This window comes from Gymnodraco acuticeps, unplaced genomic scaffold (genome assembly GCF_902827175.1).
Source record: "Gymnodraco acuticeps unplaced genomic scaffold, fGymAcu1.1, whole genome shotgun sequence".
Taxonomy (NCBI): Eukaryota; Metazoa; Chordata; class Actinopteri; order Perciformes; family Bathydraconidae; genus Gymnodraco; species Gymnodraco acuticeps.
This window is the reverse complement of record NW_022992032.1, coordinates 1,740,260-1,761,635: the sequence shown is the minus strand read 5'-3', so window position 1 is coordinate 1,761,635 and position 21,376 is coordinate 1,740,260. Positions and strand designations below refer to the sequence as shown.

The 21,376-nt window shown below is 41.6% G+C and overlaps 1 protein-coding gene across 1 annotated transcript in view; it reads left to right on the top strand.

The window, feature by feature from the left end:
* Positions 1–21,376, top strand: part of pvrl2l (PVR cell adhesion molecule related 2 like) — a 365,603-nt gene that overhangs the window by 197,025 nt on the left and 147,202 nt on the right. The gene's annotated exons all lie outside the window — the stretch shown is intronic.

Genomic DNA, 21,376 nt, shown 5'->3' with positions numbered 1-21,376 from the left:
CGATCAGTAGCTCTGGAGTTTGGTGGGAATTATGACTTTTGATTAGACTCAGCTCTGCCACTGGCCACCAGCCCTCTGTCAGCTAGCTAACTAACTAGCTAGCTACTAAATGTGTGCAATCTAACAACTTTGCTTGATTTAAATACCCGTAAAGAAAGCCCAATACAAGGGTCTGTTGAGTCTTTTTAGGTACTAACTGAATATGTTAATTCAAACACATTGGAACTCTGTACTGTTAAGTTTTGACTTTGGGAGCACAAACCAAACAATGAACCATCTTTGCATTGTTCTGATTCAGGAAGAACACGGAAGGTGTAAACCCTCCCTAAGTTAAGAAAGCCCAGTTGACTTGTTGCTTTTGTCAGTTTTTCTTAAGCCAACAGGAACAGGCAAGAGTTAGATGACTTTTGGATTTGCTTGTCACAGTTTGGTCAAGATAAAGTTGAAAAGAAGATCACTATGAAACATATCTGAACTTTAAATGTGTAAATACTTGTTGTAAGCAGGAAATATAAAGGTTATTGGATGTGTTTATCAGCTAAATTGAGGTGAACAGAGTAAAAAAATTAATCATTTTGCCTTGTTTTGAGGAATTTAGCAAGAAGGTTAAAATGCAACCTTGGAACAATTCAAAGGGAATAATTCAAGTGGTGCTCGACAAGATTGTTTAACTTTGATGAGAAGAAAAAACAATGTATTCCTCATTTACCAAGATTCTGTGCCTGTCTGGTGAGTGGAAACTGGTGGTGGTGGTCATGCCAATTACCAATGCCCTTCTCTGCCAAGCCTCACAAGGCGTGTGCTCTGGGAGGTTGAACTTAACTTAATGCCATGAGTGTTGGGCCAATGCTAAGCAGAGGTAACGGGTCACTTGGCTCGGTCAGGGCTAAAGACAGTCAAAAAGAGAGAGGAGAGGATGGAGAATAAGGGTGGTGAGCCTGGTACTACATCCGGGGAATACCAAATAGGTTGGGACAGAAAGAGAGACTTTTTATTCTGGAATCAGATAAATCAAGAGTTAAAAGATGAGAACAAAAACCAAAACCTCAGCCCATGCCGCGAGGAGGCATCTGAGACAGAGAACCTTTGAAACACTCAATTATTCACCATAGAGCCTGGCGTTAGAGATGGGCAGATGTATTACTTGCAGAACCCAATTGGTTGGCTGTACCGCAAAGATGACAGAGAGTGTGTGAAAGGAATAGGAGATTTGCAAGATCGGATTATCAGGTCTGACAATGGAAGCTGGAGGTTTGGAGGGAGCCTCAAAATAAGTATTTATTTTAGTGTTATGCCAGCCCCCCACATGGTGATTGGCTGCTTCCACACAATGACAACTGGCAGTCCTTTTCAACCTGTCCAATTAGTTAAAATGGATGTCCTGTTTCCAGAGCCTGGTCTATCAGCGTCAGATCTTTTTAATTTTGAAGAAATGTTAAGCAGCACTCCAGAGACCTCTGTGCAGAGTTGGAATTCTGTATTTCCTTATTTTTCCCTAATAACCTTCTCTTTGCTCCAGCTTTAGCACATAGTACAAGCTGTTCTTTCCATGTTTAATTCAGCAGACGGCATGAAAGTATTCCGCATTATCTCTCTGCTTCACTCTGAAGGAGGAGGAAGACGGCGAGATGGAAAGAAGAGGAGGAAGAAGGGACTAGAGGGGAACAGAGTAAAGTGAGAGAAGGAACAGAGAGGGGGAAGAAGAGGCCTATTAGTTATTGAGCTCAGCTTTTGTTGTTAAGCCAGTTAAAGCCTCGCCTCTGCCAGGCCAGCTGAGACTCCAGCAGACGTGGATGAAGTTTCCTCCTCCCAACACTGTTTAAAAGAGGTTTCATTGTAGTCTGTAACCAATGTACTTAAGGCAGCGCTGTCCTGCTTTCCTGCCTCGCAGGATGCCTTCTTCTGCTCCTACTGTGCTGCTCCTGCAATGTTCTGTGCTATACTTAGGGAAGTCATTCGTCTTGTTTTTTGTTTTTTTTGTTACAGTCCAGGTTATTTCTGGTTTTATGCATGTTCATTTGAATGGCCATTTATTTCAAATGATTGTCTGCTTTTATGTAATTCCTTTTCTTACCTCTTCTTTGGGTTGTGCAGTTTCAGCTGTATCCCCGTTTCAGTATGCAGGGAAATAAATGGCATTTTATTTATCTGCAAACAACGGATATGTAGTATATCACAATGACTGAAAGTTAAGCTTTTATAATAATTAGTTAAACATCACTTAAGTCTCTTTATTATTGGTGGGAGGGTTTGATGGATGGGTCAAACAAGCACACACTATTTCGCTCTGGTGTGAAACCAAAAGCTGAGTTATCTTTACTGACAGCATTGTCATGGGACGTTACGTTTTTGAGTCACATCACTTCCATAGCTTTTTTAAACACAAACTGTCATCTAGTTAAAACCGAACCAATTGTTTCCCAACATTAACAATGTGGCATTGTGAATTCCTGCAAGATGCTGAAATAATACTTATGAAACCTATTGTCGATTCAGAAACGTCACATTCAAAGTAAACATGGTTTAAAAGGATTTGCAGGAAATTCTGATGACTTGGTTTGTATCCCCTGTGGATGTTGTTACATAACACATTTAAAACAATTGTTGATGCTTAGGCTTAGTTTCTGTTCTTTCTTACCTTTTAAGTAGTTTTTGCCACAACTGTACTATTTACTAATGCTGTTTGATGTTGGGCTTGTATTGTACAGAACATTTCAGATCTTTTTTTTGCCTGCTTCAGAGAGCCCTTAGAGTGAACTTTGGTAGAGTTGCATATTGTGAAACCAAAACAATAACCCGAAAAACACTACAAACTTTGTAGACTTAAAGGGATAGTGGAAATCTGGACCCGGTGACGACATTACCTATTGATGCAGCAACCACTGTAAGTTATATTCTTGTTTAATTAGACTTCTCTGTTTCATTTATTCGACTCTGTATAATTGTTATTGTAGCTTAAACGGCTAAATCGCGTTTGAGAGATTTTAAATCTCAGATCTGCTCAGGCGAAACCTGCTTCACAGGTCTCAGCACTCAAGCCTGCATTAATATAGGCAGGGCCAGTCTATTGTCGCCCATCAGCTGTAGATAGTTAACTAATTAGAGGGCCGTGGCCCTACAGCTGTGAGAACTGAGCAATCAGGCGTCCATTTTGGGTAGCTCTTTCCTGGAGCGTCAGCTTCGGCGTCAGACAGCCGAAGACTGACAAAGACATTGGAGTCCTGCGGGAGTAAGACTGACAAAGACATTGGAGTCCTGCGGGAGGCAAAGAGGGAGGCAAAGAGGGAGGCAAAGAGGAGGCAAATCCTACTCTGATTGAGCTGGTGTCTTATTTCTCTTTTCTTTAGTTTTATAGCCCCTCATGCTATAATCATGTGTATTTTCTCCATTCCTGTTCATGTGTCTTCTCGCAATTATCACTGGCCCCGTGTATCTCCTAATCGATAACCGGCCTGCTCTCGTCTATCCCACGTGCTCCACTGAGATCCAACATCTAGTTTCTGGTGGCCGGTGGAATTGCCAGTCAGCTGTTCCTAAGGCTGACTTCATCTCTGGCTACGCCTCCCTGCAGTCTCTGGATTTCCTTGCTCTCACTGAGACCTGGATTACTCCATCCAACACATCCACCGCAGCAGCTCTCTCCACTGCATATTCCTTCTCCCATACACCCAGACCCACTGGCAGAGGAGGTGGCACTGGTCTCCTGCTCTCTCCCAAATGGAGCTTTTCCCTCTTCAAACTACCTAACTTCACTCCTTCCACCTTTGAATTCCATGCCGTCACAGTTAACCATTGTTGTTCTCTACCGTCCACCAGGCGCCTTGGGGGACTTCTTGGAGGAATTAGATAATCTCCTCTCACACATCCCTGAAACTGGCCCTCCCGCTATACTTCTCGGAGACTTCAACCTCCAGACGGGGAAGATAGACGAACTAACATCTCTGTTAACCGCCTTTGCTTTCTCACTGTCTCCGTCCCCATCGACTCATAAAGCTGGCAATGTCCTTGATCTCATATTCTCAAGGAACTGCGCTACTTCTAACCTCTCTGTAAACCCGCTCCACACATCCGATCACTTCTTCATTTCATTCTCTCTACCCCTTTCCAAACATAACAAACTAATCTCTTCTCATCCTGCACTTGTCCGCCGTAACCTTCGCTCCCTCTCCCCCTCTACCTTTGCCTCGTCGGTGCTCTCAGCCCTCCCTTCCTCTGACTCGTTCCAACTCCTGCCACCAAACTCTGCTGCAGAAACTCTCCTCTCTACTCTCTCATCCTCTCTGGACTCTCTCTGTCCTCTCACATCTCGGCAGGCTCGTCAGTCCCCTCCTGCTCCCTGGCTGAATGATGCGCTGCGTGCTAATAGAACCGTCCTTAGGGCAGCAGAGCGGAAATGGTGGAAATCCAAACACCGTGATGACCTCCTAACCTATCAGGCTCTCCTCTCCTCTTTCTCTGCTTCGATCTCTCAGGCAAAAAGCACTTTCTTTCAAGATAAGATCCAATCTTCCTATTCCAATCCTAAAAAACTATTTTCCATCTTCTCCACCCTCTTGGACCCTCCAAAAGCCCCTCCCCCCTCCTCACTTCTGTCAAGCGACTTTGTTACCCACTTTGAAAAAAAGGTTGATGATATTCGCTCTTCTTTTTATGACTCACCTATACTCACCGCTGGGTCACCAGACCCTCCTTCCACCAACACACTAACCTCCTTTTCCCCTCTCTCTCCAAGTGAGGTTCTTACCCTCATTACTTCTGCCCGCCCTACCACCTGTCCTCTGGACCCTATCCCTTCAAACCTCCTTCAGACTATCGCTCCTGATATTCTACCGTTTCTCACCCATTTCATCAACACTTCTCTAACTTCTGGTCACTTTCCAAACAGTCTCAAGGAGGCAAGAGTAAACCCTCTCCTAAAGAAACCCACTCTCAACCCGTCTGATGTTATAAACTACAGGCCTGTCTCTCTCCTCCCGTTCCTGTCTAAATCACTTGAACGCGCTGTCTTTAAACAACTCTCCTGAGCGACTCAGGTTCTGGTCCAGGCTCTCGTCATCTCACGCCTAGACTACTGCAACTCCCTCCTGGCTGGTCTACCTGCATGTGCCATCCGACCTCTGCAGCTCATCCAGAATGCAGCGGCTCGTCTGGTCTTCAACCTTCCTACATTTTCCCACACCACTCCGCTCCTCCGCTCCCTTCACTGGCTTCCGGTAACTGCTAGAATCCACTTCAAGACACTGGTACTTGCTTACCATGCTGCGAATGGATCTGGCCCTTCCTACATCCAGGACATGGTTAAACCGTACACCCCAGCGCGTGCACTACGCTCTGCATCAGCCAAACGACTCGCTGCGCCCTCGCTGCGAGGGGGACCCAAGTTCCCATCGGCAAAAACACGTGGGTTTGCTGTCCTGGCTCCAAGATGGTGGAATGAGCTCCCCATTGACATCAGGACGGCAGATAGCTTGCACATCTTCCGGCGCAAACTGAAAACTCATCTCTTTCGACTCCACTTTGAGCGTTAGAACTATTAACGAAGCACTTTTATACTAATAAAGGACTGGCTTATCTAAAGCCAGTTGAGTAGCACTTGAAATGTTTGGCTCTATGAAACCTGATGTACTTATATGACTCTGTTTTCTTCAAGGTTGTGTCTTCCTGGTCGAATGTACTTATTGTAAGTCGCTTTGGACAAAAGCGTCAGCTAAATGCGATGTAATGTAATGTAAAAATCCGCGAATTTTGGGTTTAACTTATGTATTTTTATTAAAAATAAGCATAATAAACAATTTTTTTTTATTTCATGCGCCTAGTTTCATTTTATTTTCAATTTTACTGCTCCCGACCACGCCCTCTCAATGAAACGAAATACTTCGGTAATCGTCGGGAATCTTCGGGTGATGACGAAAACAAAGGACGATGGGCACAAACAATGGCGGACATTCAATAGAATTTTCATGTGAATAGCCGACCTTTATTATGGTGAATAGATGTGTTTGGTATGGCTGTAGTGCGACAGCAAATGCAGAGAATGGCGTTTCGACGCATGCGTTTCCAAGAAACCCAGCCATTCGTCGTCAGTTGGTGAAATTTGTTCAGATAACACGGACAAACTTCACGGAGCCGAAGCTGACGAGTACTTTGGCAGTCGTGTGCTCCCGCCATTTTACTGACGATTGTTTCGAGATTCCTCTGTCTCTAGCTCAAATTGAAAGTGGAATACAGAAGAAGTGAGTATTTTATTATGTTTTCTAGCTGAGTTAATGCATCATTAGCCTGTACCATTGTGTACAACGCCATTTATTGCCTGTCGATTAGGCGACCGGAGGCCTCGTCATCCGATAATCTGGTACACAATGTCGAATGTGTACACTACAGTCATCATATAGACATGATAGACTAACAGTACTGTGAGTACAGCCTACACCTAAAACTACATTTTCGTAGGAAAGCCGAGAGGATGTTTCTGACTCGCTATCATCACTGGATACCTCGTACAATCCTTCTTTGTCTGGTATATTTGCCCTTCCACGTTCATTCTGCATAGACGCCATTGTTTGTTATCGTTTCGTCTTCCTGAGTTTTCGTCACTTCCGGTTTGGCTGAAGCGATAATTTCGTTTCTAAAAAACTTCGGGGAAGCTGCAATAAAGTGCTTCTAACATGCGTAAGGCAATTATTATATTTTTTTAATCAGGTGTGATTGTTTTGGTACGTAATTATGCTTGTATATAAGTTAAAACGAAACTATTTGGGGTTCAATTTCCACTATCCCTTTAAAAGGACTGCAGGATCAGGTGATAATTCTCTGCGTTTGTCACTTTAAGTAACTTCTTTCAGAAACAAGCAATCATATAAAACACTGTCGCAAATATATATCAACTATAGCTGTCCGTTCCTCTTCTTACAAGCACTGGTTGTTACTTATAGTGAAAACCACCCTTGAATGATGGGATAGTAGACTAAAAGCTTTAGGAATCCAAACTATAACATATAATAAGTATACCCTGCATTAAGATTGATGCAAAACAATTGATATTTGACCTTTATAGAGAGATTTAGAAGGAAAAAACCCACTTCTGGGGTCATTTGGGTGCATTTTCCATATATTTGGCCCCCCTCGGTCGATTTTGATGATTGACACCTCTTTTTAACCGTTAGAGCCAATAGAATCGAGGGAAAGTTCCTAAAAATCCATTTAAACATTACCAATTGGTGAATGAGTGATGCGTAGCCAGAATGCCCCAGAACCGGAAGCTGTCATACACTCTAGTAGCTCTCATAGCAACTATATATGAAAACTCCATTATTGACAGCCAAATTGAATGATGGATTATCAGTAATAATTTCAAAGTGACACAGACACATTGGATTAACCATTCATTGGATTAACCATTGGATTAACCTTCAGCAGTGTTTTTATCGTTTTAATGCCATTGAACACAACTTTTGATCAGAACACAGCAACAAGACTTATTTTCCGATTTGGTCCCGTAAAGCAAATGTTGTTGTTGTTGTCTGTTGTCGAGTTTTGATTGCTCAGTGATGATACTTATATGTCTGGAATCTGTGGAATCTCAGCTTGCTAATTGATATCTTGTTTGTGCAGATTCGATAAGTAATAAGGGTATTTTACCTTGAGTTCTGTGCTAAGTGCGTTAGCATTTTTTCGCTCGGGGCTAATTCAGAGCCTTTGTTATTACCCTTTTGTTTAGTTTAGCTAAAAATGGTTAATATTGTCTGATAGCTGAGTTTCTTCCCGTTAAGTGGGTATGACACATTCATAGTTTCTTAAATATGAAGAAGCCCTCAGACGCAGTGGCGAGCCGTGACTTTTATACCTAGGCCATCTGAAAAGGGCAGGCTGCAGCGGGTCATCCGCTCTGCAGAGAAGGTGATCGGCTGCAATCTGCCATCCCTCCACGACCTGCAGGCCTCCAGAACCCTGAGGAAGATAGTGGCCTACCCCTCCCACCCTGGACACAAACTGTTCACCCCCCTCCCCTCTGGCAGGAGGCTGCGCTCCATCAGGACCAAAACCTCTCGCCACCTGAACAGTTTCTTCCCCTCCGCTACCGGCCTCTTAAACAAGGCCCGGCCCCCCCACTGACACTTTACCTCAGCCACAACATAGTCTCTATATGCTTTACATAATGCACACAATGTTCAAATACTGCTTACTGCACATATTCTTATTTGATATTTCATAGTTTATATTCTATAATTGCAATCGATTCTTTGTTTTATATTTTATGTATGCACCACGACATCATGTCAAATTCCTCCCATGTGTGAACCTCCCTGGCAATAAACCCGTTTCTGATTCTGATGTGTAAAATAATAGACTAGCTTATCTTCAGAGAGGAATTTTATACAGAGGTCTGGTCTGTTACCCACTTAAAAACCTCCCTCTCCTCTCTAACCTTTAACTTTATCACAGGTAGTATCACACCGTCAGAGTTTTGGTTTTATTTGATTGGTTTTCTGCCCCTTTCTTCTGTTGTGTAACCTTTATTATTCAACTTTGTCTCAGTTGATCGATGATTAACATTTTTGATTTTCTGTTGATTAAATGAATAAATCCATGTATCCTTTATTCTATGAAATTAAATAGTGATCCTGGACTCTCATAAATCCTGAAAGCCAAACGAGGCCGTCAGCTAAAGAAAATCTAAAGATACTCATTTTAAATTAAATCCAAAGCAGTTTTGAGCACATTTAAATATCTGGCATTGTTGCTTGATCAAATAACTTAAATAGTGAATGGATTGTAGAAGGTTTTGCTGAAAACTTGTCTTTATCTGGAGGCAATTCATTGACTAATTGTGACAGATCTAGACTTCACCTCTGCTCATAAGTAATAATAATTTGAAATTGAAGTGAATTTATACAGCACCTAGTACAACTAAGTTTAGCTGTTTTGTTCTTTATTGACACACAGGAACAAACAGATCAGTTTGACTTTTTTCCCAAAAATAAAAATGTTTTCCTTCACTCACACATCTGCGACCCACTTGAAACGGGTCCACGACCCACTTTTGGGTCCCGACCCACCAGTTAAGAACCACTGCTTTAAACCCCTCTGAAACTTAGCTGCAAGTTAATTTTACTACTTTACTACCACAGGCTTAACCTGCTGTAAAGATCCTTGAACACGACTGAATATCAAATATTCTACATGAGCTTTTAAGGTTCTTTATTGTAAGTGGCCTTGATAACACTGGATTTCTGTAAATGAAATATATCAACCCGATACAGCACGGTGCCTCAGTTCTGTGGAACTCTGTCCAAAGATCAACACCCAAACCTGAAAAAAATTGTTTTCAACAGCTAAGGCTCAAAACGAATTTCACCAGTGTTGTTTATAAAAAGTCCATGACGCCCAATATGAGAGAAAAATATCAAGTTTTAGCACACAACACAATATTTTGAGACTTCCCTTTCCCTGGCCACATCAACCAGCTCTGACTGGGAGATACCAAGTCGCTTCTTGGCCAGCATTGAGAAATAATCCCTCCAGCTGGTCCTGGGTCTGCCCCTCGGTCTCCTCCCAGCTCGAGGTGCCTGAAACACCTCCCTAGGATGGCAGCCAGGTGGAACCACCTCAACCTGCTCCTTTCAACGCGAAGGGGCAGCAGTTTGATTCCGAGTCCCTCCCCGGAAGACTGAAATTCTCACCCTATCCCTATGGGAGATGCCAGCCACCCTCCGGAGAAAACCAATTTCAGCAGCTTGTATTCACACTCTGGTTCTTCCGGTCATGACCCACACTTCATGACCATTGGTGAGGGTAGGAACAAAGATGGACCGGTCGTTGCAGTATAGCGAATACAATACCGCTCCCGCTGCTCTGATTCTCTGACCCATCTCACACGCCATTGTTCCCTCACTCGAGAACAAGACCCCGAGATACTTGAACTCCTTCACTTGGGGTACTCGGAGTGGACAGCCCTTCAGTTTCCTGCTGAGAACCATGGCTTCAGATTTCAAGGTGCTGAGCCTCACCATTGACCTGTTTACTATTTCACTTTACCTAAATATCCTTTTCAAAATCAGCTGTAATGACAATCACAAAAAAAACATTGTATTCTCAATGTAAGATTTTTAGAGGAAAATTCACCCCTGCGTCCGTCAAACTTATTTTTCCGTTATTTTAATTTTTTTAATAAGTGGATAATTGATTGAATGCTAAAGTATCCCTTCTCAAAGCATTTAAGAAAAACAAAAAGGATGAATTGCTTAGTTCAGATTGCCTGTGAGTCATTTCAGCTAATTTTTAAATGATGAATTCATTAATAAAGTGAAGCTGTGTGGAAACAAATTAGGTTATCTCCCCCCTCTTCTTCCAATCAAAATCAGCCTTTATGAGTACAAGACTAAAACACTTCTAAAGACGGATTATTTTTTTATGTGCAAAGCCCTGCTGCTTTGGACAGCATCCCAGCTTCCATCTTCATCGCTTCTTTTGAGAATAAAAACAGAACAAAAAAAAAGCTCCAATCATAGGTCTGGCAAAGAATCCTTAATCTTTTAAACTCAATAAAAGACATAATACAATGTTTAAAGGGTGTATTCATATCGTTCAGGGTAGAAAATGTTGGAATCATTCCCAAACTACTGAGTTTACAGCAGGCTGAAAAACAAAATAGCCTCCCCAAAAGCTCAAAGCTTTGAAAATCTTGTAGATAAATGGTGAGTCAGGTAATTTCAGTGCTTAGGCCTTTTAGTGTTAAATGTATTTTATAATGGGGGAAAGTACACAAAAGGCTCACTTCACCTTTAAATGGCCACTTATTCAGCCTGTGAGAGTGGTATAATTCTGCCTGGCAAACACTTAAATGACAACTGCAACTGTTCAGTAGTGAATGTGAGAGTATTTCAGTAGTGTGTGTGCAAGGCCAGATGTTTCAGTAGTGTGTGTGCGAGGTTAGTTTGAGTTTTGGCCTACACGGCCCCTCATACCAGCGTCACCCTCCTCTCCCTCCTTTGGAAGCGTAGTCAGGTGCAAGCCCAGCGTTCAAAGTGGGGTTGTGTCCAACTGAGAAATAGCGAGCTAGAAACGCGGCCGCGGCACATTAAAAGATCCTTCTCTTTCCCATCATGCATTGTGAACATGACTAAAACTTGATAATGTAAAGCTACACATGTCAGTATGTGATGCCCCTATGGGTTCATCTGTGAGGGTCTAAGGAGTTTGTACAGAATATCAGTATGACAATACGACACCTTCTGGTGTCGTATTGTCATACTGATATTCTGTACAAACTGTGAAGTCCACTGAGACAAATGTAACATTTGTGATATTGGGCTATATAAATAAACATTGATTGATTGATTGATTGATCTGGAGAGGGTGTGGCTGTGCTGCATCCAGCCTCCTTGATTGCAGTAACTCAGGGCACCTGGGTCTGGTGCCCTGCAGTTATTTAAAGCCTCTGCTCCTCCCTGCTTCTCCCTGCAGGCACCCCGGTTTTGTTGAATATGCTATGAGTTTCTTCAGTTGCTTCACTTTGTGCACTTCAACACGCTCACACTCATACATGTCCATACAATTCTCACCCTGCATTTACACTACTGATACCACTGACATCCACACCTCATACTTTACTTGTTTTGCACTTAATTAATTTGGTTGATTTGAATGTTTTGCTTAAATAAACATATTTTGTTAAACGTGGATATGGTGCGTCTCCTCTTTGTTGTGGCCTTTTGAGCTAGGTCATAACAAATGGGGGCTCGTCCTACGGGTTATTTGTAGAAAGTTTGGTTAAAAGTTTGTAGTGCTCAGAGCACATGGTGTCATTGAGCAGCTGATCAGTTGATGTGATCCAGCTGTGTGCTGGCTTGGTGCTGCTATTTGGGGGGGACATCATGTCTTTTGTGTTTCAGGAAGCCTTAGTGTTTGACATAGCGTGCCAATCAGAGGGTAAGATGTTGCCATTTGAAACGCTTTTGTAAAGGGATTTCCCCGCTAGGCTTAAGTGGCGTTTCCCCTTGAGTTGCGTCTGTTTGTTTTTTGATAGTATTATATGCTTACATTTGATAGTAATGCAATCAAACTTAAATAATGTCAGTAATTTGTCATTCATTATTTAATTAGATATGAACTCCGGGGTAACTGTAGCTTCATATTTGTTGTATAGCGGGTGATATGATCTTCTCAACTCACTTTCAGTTTATCAGTCTGTTACAGCCAGTATTTGTGTGTCTTTTGTGGGTTTGGGTTAGTGTGTGAGTGAACCAGATGATCAGAGTTGTTGATGAGCTGCCAATTTAAAGAACAAACTCACTGCATTGTTCTCTACTGCAGTGGAGTGTGCCGCGAGCACTGTCCAGGTGTGCCTTAGAATCCTTCTTTTTTATGTTCCAAATTTGTTTCTGACTTGATAAACTTCACTTCATATCAACTTTATTTTATTACATGTACAATGGAGTTGATAAGCTAATAAAACATATATATATATTGCTCAGATTTAGAAATATTAAATTGAATATAGCCTCAGCCGTCATTGTTTACGGCGTGCAGCAGAGCACGCGTGTGTGTTTAGTATAAGAGCATGCACAAAATAACATGCTGCTTTAGTTTAGGCATCAAACTCGACAGCAGAGTGGTTTTTATTGTGGATTTTATCTGTGAGTTGTGTATTTGCAGATGTGTCTTCACTTCTCAGAGCCTAAGTGATAACATTATGCAGCTGCAAATAGCATCATTTCATGCACACACGCTTGTACATGTATCATGTTTGTATCTGTTCATCTCTCCTCCAGAGATTTTATGCACCGTGACCCTGTGAAAAGAGACTCACACACATGCAGAGGAACAGAGGGGGGGAAGCTACAAATACACACTTAAACTCTCAAAAATATTACTGTCACTGTGCTCATCTCCATTTTTCCTCGTTGGCTCAGATTTTTAAACATGGCTTATATCCGTCAAAGTTGATCTTCCCGATGCAGTTAAAGATCAGGAGAGTGTTATTTTTCCAGGACTTTTGAATTCTATTTAGTATTTTAATATTCTGCCTGTGGCCAAAAGAAGACAACTTCTTATCGCTCCTCTTTCTTAAGGCACTTTATCTTAGAGTTTTTAAGCCTCTGTAGACTGATCTTAACTTATCTACAGGAATTATTGATCAACACAATGATGCCGCCGTTTACTTTCCTTTCAAACCACATGCTCCTTTTTAACTTCCCAGCAATGGAAGATAGTGTTTAATGAAGTGACCAATGTCATTTGCAGTCGAGCAAATAGGTTTTATTTTTGTTTCATGGTGTATTCGTTTTTATTAAATTATTATTTACAAAGTAAAAGCTTTTTTTTCTATGCTCAAACAAAAACAATCTGGACAACATTTGCAGAAAATACAGACACAATTCCTGGAACACTAAACAAGGTTATGGATGGCAGTTATTTTACTTTTGAATTTAGCTTAAAAGGTAAATAAAATTGAATAAAACCACAGAGCACTACTCAGAAAAAGACCGTAAAACAAACATAAATGTAAGCCTCAGACAATGGGGTCTGCGGGGTATCTTCATTTAAAATGTCATTGCTTGAAGTGATCCATGCTAGCTAGATGTCATTATAAACCACTTTTGGTAAGAGCCTCCATAAAATGTGGCTTCCAGCTAAACAAACGTAATACCAGCAGAGAGAATATGTACAGAACTAGAGCGGTATAAAGGGCAGTAGATTGAACTAGAGAATGCAATTCCTGAAGAAATTGCTAGTGGGAATGCTTTATGCTGAAATGCTGACGCTGAATGTGTAAGAAGAAAGTGAAGAATTTAGATTGAAATTATACATGAACACTGGGTGCTTGAATGTGTGATGAGAGAAGAAAAGAAAGTAAAAAGGCTTGGAAAAGCAGCAGAATATTTGAACTGCAAACTTTTGAACTAACTTGATGGTGAATGATCTGTCGCCATGCCAACGGCATTTGATGACATCCCATAATACGCTTAGATGCGTTGATGGCTGCATCGTTACCAAACCTGTGAAGTTCTGGGACGTTTGGAGCATTTTCACTGAAGTTATGAGCAAACCGTGTTTCATGGCGAGCATTGTGTTGCCATGGCAAAGGCATTTGAAGAAATCAAATTCACGGCTGGACTGTTGGCACACGTGAAGTTTGAGCACTTTTTGAACAGGAGTTATAGCGACATCGTCTTTTAAGGCGAGGGATGCGTTTCCATGGAAAACGGCATATGATGAAACCCCATAATTTCACTATGTTACGAAAGTAAACAAATGAGTTCAATGGAGGCACTTCAGGGGTAAAACAAATGTAGAAATCTATTTCTTTCTTTCTTTTGATTATTTGTCAACAGGTGACAGGGTCTTGTCAGCTTCATTTTCACTTGAAATGCATTGATAACAGGAATGTAACCACTACATGCATGTGGAAACAAGTCATAACAGTGACATGTGACAGCAGAAATTGTGACAAGCAGTATACTATAGAAATCAAACAAACACACAGCAGTGCTGAATATATTTGTAATCAAACAAAACTGCTGCTACAAAAGGACCACGATGAAGATCGCTCTAAAAGTACCAAGCCCTCGGCCATCTCTCTCTTTCTCTCATTCTCTCACCAGCAACAATAAAGCCAGTGCCAAAATAAAATTGAATACAATTTCAATCAATAAATGCAAGCCAATCTGCAGCCGTGGTCTTCATTGACGTCTCATGGTTACACATCCTCCCTCCGCCGGCTCTTTCATTCCCTGCTGCTCCCTTCTGTATTCTGACCAGCCCTGTAGAGAGAAGAAGGGAAAAAAAGAAAACAACAAAGGGAAATGATGGAATAAAGGGAACAAATATGATCTACATTAAACATAATTGCTTCCATTTAATATTTCATCAAGTATCTTCCTGGTGGTTACTGCGTGTATTGGCTGTCCTACTTTTCTCAATTTGTTCAATTGAGAAAATTGAACAACTCCCACTGAGTCTAGAAAATAAGTGCCTTCTCATCCCGGTAGCAGGAAGTCGGCTGTGTGTGCATACCTTTTACATTCTCCTAATATATTTACTATTCAGACCTGCACTTTAACTACTTCCACCTCTAAAGGGGCATTCATCTGCTAGGCAGTCAGACAACAACGACTGTACCAGTGCAGTTTAAAGGGAACTTATTACGAAAAAAATGTATGCACTTGTTCACACACATTTGAGTTTCTGGGGTGCTACCTAGAAACTGTAAAATAATACAACCCATTTGTTTGACTTTATTTCGTTTTGAATGCCTAGGTGAGAAAACATGGGATTCAACAAGCCATGCAGATTGTGCTTCCTATGTCACATGCAGATTCATTAGAATATACCCCCCCCCCCCCCCCCACCACCACCACCACCACTGAGGATCTCCTACATCAGCTTGAGAAAAAAATGATGTATCCATATGGCAATGTAATGTTAATACTAAGTCAAAGAAGAGAAGACAGGTGCTAAAACAGAGCGTTTCAGACCGGGAGTGATTACCACTACATTCAGACGAACAGTGACAGTATGAGAAACAAATAGTTTTTTGAACATTAAAGCATGTAAATATGCTACCCTAGAAACCCAAAATACAATTATGAACCTGAAAATAACCTTTCCCTTTAACTACGTTTTATATACAAGTCATTACAAAACATCCATTTAAACTATTAATAATCTGTTAAATCACTTTTGTATTTTGTCATTAAGAAGCAACATACATGTATATTTAAAGAAGTCTTTTCATGATGACTTCATAGATTCGTTAGTAGAGATATTTTTGTATTCACAAAGCAGCGCGACATGTGTAATTGCGGCTGTTGAACTGATTGAGTAATTACACTCGGAATCAGAGACACTTTGTTCACAAAGTACAATAAACGTACAGAAATGTGTCTTGATGAAGGTTATCGGAGGAATAATGCCCTCTATAAAACCTATTCCCTGAATTCATTATGGTAGTCATCATCTCATACAGTTTTAATTTGCCAACATGATCAAGTCTCTCCAGAGGCGGGGAGCCAGAGTTCTCTTGGCTGAGTCTTCGCAGACAAATCCAGAGCTGCTCACCAAACAATCACTGACAGGAGATGGTTTATAAAGCAGCAAGATATTCATTTGATGTTGTTTTTCTGCAATGTCTCTGAAGCTAAACACTCCCTGCTGTGTTGCTTCTTCACTGCAATTCCCAGCGTTCACCTGTCAGTTATAGCATGTCGGCAGTACTGGTTCCTCTTTTTTCTTTTCATTGCTGCCAGTAAAGATTTCTGTAGATTCTTCTTGCTTCTCTTATCTTTGGTAGTATGTTCAGAAGCTCTGATTGACTACATCGATCTTCAGAATTGAATTGAATGGTCTTTTCATAAGTTTGTAAAGAATTTTCATTTTAAGTTTTTAACTCGATCTCATAGGAATTACGTTTGTATTCGGCTTTAAGTTAAGTTTTCCCTTTCTTGTAGTGGATTTTTTCCGCAGAGTTCCCACACACTCCCCCACTGCCTGAAACGTCTCCATTAGAATTTAGTTTTCTTCCCTTACGTAGTGACATCTCTATGTAACAGTCACATTTCTGTTTGCTAGTGTTCAAACACAATGTACGTGACAGGCTAACCCCCTAATCCCACCAGGAGCGTCTGCGCTGCGGCGTTTTTAGCGATCTTGGCCACTCTGTCAATGGGTGCTATTCCACCAGACCCGCTGCGCCGTGGCTCGAAGCGTCCCAGAAGCTCCTCGCCGCAAGGAATTTCTAAAATATAGGATGAATCCTATTTTTGACGCAGCGCAGCGCAGGAAATGGAACGTTCATCCAACAACTGCGAGGCTGCACACACGACGCTCCGCTTCCGCAACGTTTTGAAATGCGCCTGGTGGGTTATGACGCAGCGCAGCACAGCACAGCGCAGCGCAGACGCTTCCGGTGGGATCAGGGGGTTAGGGGCAGGACATCTCTAAGCTGTTGACCAATTACAACCCATGACAACAGAGTCTGCCAGCTAACCAATCAGAGCACTGGGCTCTGGTTTCAGACAGAGGGGGAAAAGAGGTGCTGCAGCACAGGCAGTATGAGAAAAATAAAGAGCTTTTTGAACATTAAAGCATGAAACATGTCACAGAAGTAGAACAAAATGCAAACATGAACTGAAGACCAGCAGAATACAGTATGTGGTCTTCAACATAGCCATGCTTTGGAGAAAGATACAATGGCAAAACATGTTCTTGTGGACTGTGCTCTGACCCATTAAAATGTTCAATATATGTTTGTAACCTTGCTGCTGAGTCAATACTGTATAGTCTATGCTGCTATTGCGCTTATGAATTTCCTCTGGGGGTTCAATTTATTAATTAATTGCAGTAGACAGGTTTTTTCTGTGTTAGAGTTTTACTCGCTACAGCAGGGCTTCTCAAACTCCGGACCAAGGTCCGGATCCAGACCGAACTGCAAATCAATCCGGACCGAGCCCTGTGTCCCATTATAAAAAATAAAATAATTATACAAAATAAAAACTTTCTGATTCTGATGTAAATTAATGTACATTTTCTTGTGTCTGACGCGTTGTGAGAATGAACGTGCATATATATTTACTTGTGTGCGCGAGCGTGACACGCATTGCAGACCGCAAGTTAAACGCAAGTTTACCTTGACTTTCTAATGCTTCTAATGCCTTTTTTGCAGAGGTTCAAGGCATTGGCTACAGACAAACAGTTCAATTTCTTCCACTAGTTCAAGCCACCATACTGTGTGTGTGTGTGTGTGTGTGTGTGTGTGTGTGTGTGTGTGTGTGTGTGTGTGTGTGGTGTGTGTGTGTGTGTGTGTGTGTGTGTGTGTGTGTGTGTGTGTGTGTGTGTGTGTGTGTGTGTGTGTGTGTGTGTGTGTGTGTGTGTGTGTGTGTGTGTGTGTGTGTGTGTGTGTGTGTGTGTGTGTGTGTGTGTGTGTGTGTGTGTGTGTGTGTGTGTGTTGTGTGTGTGTGTGTGTGTGTGTGTGTGTGTGTGTGTGTGTGTGTGTGTGTGTGTGTGTGTGTGTGTGCGCGCGTACGTACGTACGTACAGGGGCGCCGTTTGCCGACAGGCAAGTGCTTGGACCAGAAGGGGGCCCCCAAAGAAGGTAGATTAAGAAGGTCCACAGCAACGACAACATGAAACACCCTTTAATTTACTGCAACGACATGTCGGGAAACCCCCCCAAGGGGGCCCCATGCATAGTGCGCCTTAAGAAACTGCTTCTTAATTTCGGTTTCGTTGCTCCGCTTACTGGCATTTATCCGGACCAGTGACCTTGTATAAAATTCACAAGTGGACCTTTAATAAAAAAGTTTGAGTACCCCTGCGCTACAGGGTGTACTTTGAGGGTTTGTGAATTTGCAGACCGTTTACATGCATAAAAACCTTCATAACACACAAGGGGAATAGTAATAACTGGAAAAGCATGACATGGGACCTTTAAGATTTCATTTCATTTCAAACCTTTATTTAACCAGATTGGTCCCATTGAGATCATAGATCTCTTTTTCAAGGGAGACCTGCAGCATATAGGTTCCACATGAAACATAAAACAATAAAGGACATTATACATTATATTTACAGGATACATTTACATAGTTATAGACATTTACAAGTGGCCATAGTATCAACGAGCATTTCATTTAGCCTAGCTTTAAAAACATGCAGAGGAATGAGATTGCTCAGTTTCAATTATTGCTGAAGACTGTTCCAAGCAAGTGGAGCTGCGCTCATAAAAGCTGTCTTACCTAAGACAGTCCTTGCTCTTGGCACATCTAACAATACTACATCATGCGATCTCAGACAATAGCTTGCAACTCTCTGTGTTATCAGAGAGCAGATATAATATGGGAGTTTACCCAACAAAGCTTTATAAATAAACTAGGGCTGTCAAACGATTAACATTTTTAATCAGATTAATCACAGCTTAAAAATGTATTAATCACGATTAATCACCATTCGAACTATGTCCAAAATATGCCATTTATTTATGTATATTGTTGTGGGAATGGAAAGATAAATGAAAGAAGGCGGATATATCCATTTAACATACAGTATCTATGTTTATTATAACATTTTTCTGCGTGTCAAAATGAAAGACAACCCACACACCTATCAATCATCAAACCGTGGGGTCTTAATTCATTACAGTGTTGATTTCTATCAACGGGGAAGTACTTCAGGAAAGTCGACAGAGGGGGGGGGGGGCGGTTGCGGCTAGTGGAGTACTTCGTGACCACAGAGTGTGAACGTTGTGATCAGCTGTTTTAGCGCAGTTCTCCAGTGAAGGGGGGGGGGAGTCTCCCTCCGCAGCCGGTTGGCGTGGTTTTGGCACAATTCCGTTGTACAGACCGACGTTAACAGCAGCCCTGTCTGTGCACACGGAGACCGACTCTGTCGTCCGGTGATCTAACCGCCTTCTGGAAAAGCTTCACAAGTACGTCGGTACGCAAATGCGCTTTGTGACACAAGTGACGGTACGCATTTCAGAGAGATTACGCACATAACCTGCGTACCAGTTATGTGCACCCCTGTACTACAGCAAAAGTATTCTCCGTCGGGACTTCCTGCAACAACACCACGCCGTTATCAAAGATGTTCTATTGAGAAGACGATCACTACGTGACAAAAGTTTTCAAAACCGTGGCTCCTGAAATCAATTTGACTAACTGCTGTCTGTGCAATTTACTCCGCGCGAGTTGGCAGACTTTATTTTGCTTACTTTAACATCATTTTTCATGGTGGGGCTAAGCCATTTCTGGTGTAGCCTACCCCAGCCATACCCTGGCGCTGCCACTGGTGGCACGTATGGGGCGGGCCATTCTGCACATGCGTTAAATGCGTTAAATATCTTTAACGCAATTAATTCAAAAAATGAATTACCGCCGTTAACGCGATAATTTTGACAGCACTCAAATAAACGTGTACCAATGACTGAGCCTCTTTACAGTAAGTGATGGCAGACCTGCCTTGGCATACAGGGTACAGTGATGAGTAAGTGCTTTACAATTTGTGACAAATCTCAGTGCGCTGTGATAGGCGGCATCTAACTTGTTCAGGCAATAGGCAGGTGCATTCATATACAACAAATCACCATAGTCCAGCACAGGTAAAAAGGTCACAGTGACTAGCCTTTTCCTGGCTTCAAAAGAGAAACAGGACTTGTTTCTGAAAAAGAAACCTAGTCTAACCCTAAAGTAAAAGCATATACTTTCTGCCTCTGGTCCAGACACAAATATGAATTAGCAATAATTGAATACCGCTCACAATGAAAGGAAATATCCAAAAGCACTGTGACCCAGGTGCATATTGTTCCCACAATGACAGAAACAAATCCTAATTTCGACCACTCACATTTTATTAGTTCTCTAGGCTAAACATTCAGAACATAATCAAATATCTTATCAAGACATGAGAACAATATAGCTATAACATGACAACGATCTCATGAAAACAAAACTATTTTCTCTCTGACACCATGAACCGTGCTTATTGTTGTGTCATGTTGGCCTCAATATGCTCCCATACATTCCACTGAACTGTCCAACACACTATTAACATGTGATTAAATCATATGTTGTGTTCAATTTCATCTTGCACAGCTTTAAGAGCTTCAAGTTTGATCTTTAAAAGCATCTTTGTCAGTATATCATTGTTTGGTCACTAGTGTTCACTCTTCCCTGCAGTCAGAGAAACAATGAGTCACTCCCATCCTCAAAGCCTTAAAACGTATCTCATAAAACACCTTACCCTCTGCTGCTCAATCACACATCCTCTTATCTACTGGTAAAAACAATATTTCTCTTTTGAGGTTATTTGTGTTCATATTTCTATGATTTAGTATCTCTATAGTGCCTCTGACCCTGCATTCATTACCGCTGGATCCTTGCTGAGTCATATTTATTTTCCTTTTGGAAAATATTCTGTTAAAAAAAAAACATTAACCTTACAAAATATAAGTAGTAAAAGCAAATACACTTAAATCTGGTTGGAGGATACAGGGTGAATCCATCTCTCTGTGTCTGAGTCTTTTCTCATTCAGATGGGGTTTGAAGAGGAGCTTTTCTAAGTGAAAGCCTCCATCTGAAGAAAGAAAAGCAAAATAAATAAAGATGCCTCTTTTGACAAAATGATTGCTGGCATGCAAGGAAAACACATTATGCCGGAGTTATGAGTCATTTTCAAATGTGCATATGGAGAGAGAGTAATCTTTCTTTTGAAAATATTGAATAATACATTTTGAAGTAGCAACATATCTTTTGAGGTTAGTATGTGTGCTGTTTACCACAAGAGATTCCCAGACATAGACAGACTCGGCTGTACGAGCCTCTGGCGATACAAACATGTATTGACTTCATCTAATAACTAAGACTTATTTGACATAACTCTC